We start from the raw sequence: 3,024 nt of genomic DNA, 5'->3' as shown, positions 1-3,024 counted from the left end.
GTGGATACGGTTTTGGTATGTTTGAATATGAGGGTGGAGACTAACCATGGAGAGGACCTTAAGAAGTTGGAGCCTTTAAATAAGGTTCACAACTCCACAATTAGGATTTTAATGTTATGCACCTATGCTCATTGTAAATAGCTATACGCTTAGCGTAGGGCATTAACCCCCCACATTTGGTCAATCCCCTATGCCCAACGTAGGGGACTATCCTACACTTAACATAGGTCACCCAAAATGAAAAAATGACAATTTTATACTTAAGGAATTATACATGGGGATATGAGTGTTACATTGGATCCCTTGATACAAAAGAAAAAAATACATTATTGAATTATCACATGAAAATTATTAAATATGGAGTTAGACGATGCAGATTCATGGAGAAATTAAAATGGAAGTGGTATAGAATTGGTTATTCACACTTCAAATTACTACCTTTCCATTCTTCATGGGCTAGTAATATTGGAATTTGGATAGTGTCAGTATCTTCATTGTATCTTAATTTAAAATGTTAATTTATGAAAAGAGATTATGGTATTGGATTATATTATTTTTTAACTAGGGACCGATGCATAGAGGCCAAGATGTTGTGATCGATTTGAGAGTTATGGTTATCTTGCAGATTATAATGTTGATTTATCATCATAGATATCGTATTGATACTCTTAAACCAATTGAATCCACATTTCGTAGTTGTTTCGACGATGTTCCAGCATGAACTTAGCGGCGACCACTATTTGTACCAAATTCTATCTTTGAAGCCTATTTTTCTTTCGTGTTAATATAAAAATGAAACATTTAGTTTAATATTTAATAATATTGTTAAAGTAACAAATGATATTTAGATGAAATGAATTCAAAAAAATTATTGAAAAAATGAAGTTTGTGTTGGCTAAGAGATTACATGGAAAAAATGTTACAACTTAATTTAAAATCTCAAGAGTATTTGGAAAGACATTGTTCCCTTTATCAACCTATGTGTCTTAGTGTTCCAATCCCATCTAGAAGAGTGACGTAGTCGGTGCGGTTCTCGTTCAAAATAAAGAAAAATGTGTAAGAAGAAATAAAATCAGAACACTTACAAAAGTAATGCAATTGAAAGGAAACATTAAGTCAATATCCAAAATTGTTTACTCACAAAATGATAGTAACTCTCTTTGATTTCAAAATATCATAGCTTATTATTGATCCAAAAACAATAAAAGACGAAATAATTGAAGCATCAATTCTATCGACGTCCGTTAGGAAATCAACTACCAATACTCAATTTTGATAACTCCAGCGACAGGGTTGGCGATGGACTCAAAAGCTTCTTTGGAAAGATCTAGGGTTCCGCCACAACCGGGGCAATGATCAACAATTTTAACGGTGACTGTTTTACCTTCATAGCATCGGTGAGGGACTGGGTTTGTGGCACCAGTGCATTTAACTGTGAACATCTTTCCGCAAATAGCTCCACCGTCCCACAAAGGGTCACTTGCTGCAGCAATCATCACTCCCTCAGGGGTGCTCCCATAACATGCAGATGCTATTTCAAAAGTTATTTATACAAATTAAGTATGTTAGGAACTGAAATGCATATTTCCATTATATACTTCTTATCGATTCACTCCATAATACGTAAACATATATGTTTGTATATATTAAATTATATATATATATATATATATATATATATATATATATATATATATATATATATATATATAGACATATCATGTATTCATAATGTATTATCTTAATCCATCAGTAGTGCAATAGAGAGTACACACTTACGTGTATATTGCTGGTAAAACGTGGCAGTGCCTGGAATTGCACTAGCCATAGAAACAAAGATAGAAACGAGGACAATAATGAAGAAAACAGACTTCATTTCTTAAACTACTACTATTTTTGTATGATAATATTGCAGTATAATTTATCCATTTTGTCTGTTTATATAGAAGAAATTTATATGTAGAAACGGTAGTAGTACTTGATAAATTAAATTAAGCCTACAGTTACAATACTACGCATTCAGTACGAATAAATAGGATTATATATTGTAATGATCTGTTACAATATGGACACTATACTTATATATAGTAGTCGGTGCGTTTTCAATCCATTATCTTCACATTTTATTAAAAAATATTGCATTTTCTGTATTATTTGAATGTTAGACCTTTCGTGAAATAGTCTCTCTCTCTCTCTCTCTCTCTCTCTCTCTCTCTTCATTTCCAAGACACTCAGGGGTTGTTTGTTAAAAAAAAACAACAGCATTTAACCACTTATTGTTGCGCCGTGCAGCACATGTGCAACACTTGGCCCTTCGCAACTATTAGTTTTTTAGAAAATTTCCAAATTATAAACTGTTGTGCGTGTGTTGCTTGGCGCAACATTTGACCCTCTGCTTCAAACCTCTTCACACCTTACTTTAACTTATTACAGTAGTCTGTAGAGGTTAGAAAACAAACAAACTTTTTATTACTTGATGCAGCGGTTTGGTCCCCCTCTTCTGCTACTGAGGGTTGCAGAGGTGGTCTGCAAACTTCAGACATTTTCGCTTCAAAAAAACAAATGACACCTATGTGTTGAGCTCTTCTGTCACGTAGAAAAAAAATCTCAATCATTTTAATGCAGGAAAAGGCAAAGATGTGAAATAGATGGCATGTGGTTTTTATTAATTATCTTTGTTAATTAAAAACAAAATAGGATCTCTTTGTCTCTCTCTCTCTCTCTCTCGATCTAGAAAAATAAAACCCTACATCTCCTCTGCCTCCACCATTTTCCCTAGTATCTCTCCTCTACACAGTAAATCCCACAATGAACTGGTACTATTTTCTTCTTTCACCCCACCACAATTGAACCTTATTCCAACAATTTGAAATGAGACAAAGACCTCTTCTCATTTCTCTCTTCTTTTATTTGTGTGTAACTCTCCAGTGGGTTTAGGTGATTATCAGAATGCAGATCTACGGTGGTGGTTTAGGTGGGATTTATGGTTAATCTCACTTTACTGATAGTGTAGATAGTGAAGGA

General features: G+C 33.6%; 1 pseudogene; it reads right to left on the bottom strand.

Moving 5' to 3' along the window:
• Positions 1-1,256: 1,256 nt before the first annotated feature.
• LOC145002724 (putative EG45-like domain containing protein 1 pseudogene) lies at positions 1,257-1,876 on the bottom strand (annotated as a pseudogene).
• Between the last annotated feature and the right edge of the window lie 1,148 nt (positions 1,877-3,024).

Source organism: Lactuca saligna, chromosome 6 (genome assembly GCF_052625555.1).
Source record: "Lactuca saligna cultivar CGN05327 chromosome 6, ASM5262555v1, whole genome shotgun sequence".
NCBI classification, from domain to species: Eukaryota; Viridiplantae; Streptophyta; class Magnoliopsida; order Asterales; family Asteraceae; genus Lactuca; species Lactuca saligna.
This window is presented reverse-complemented; position numbering and strand designations above follow the sequence as displayed.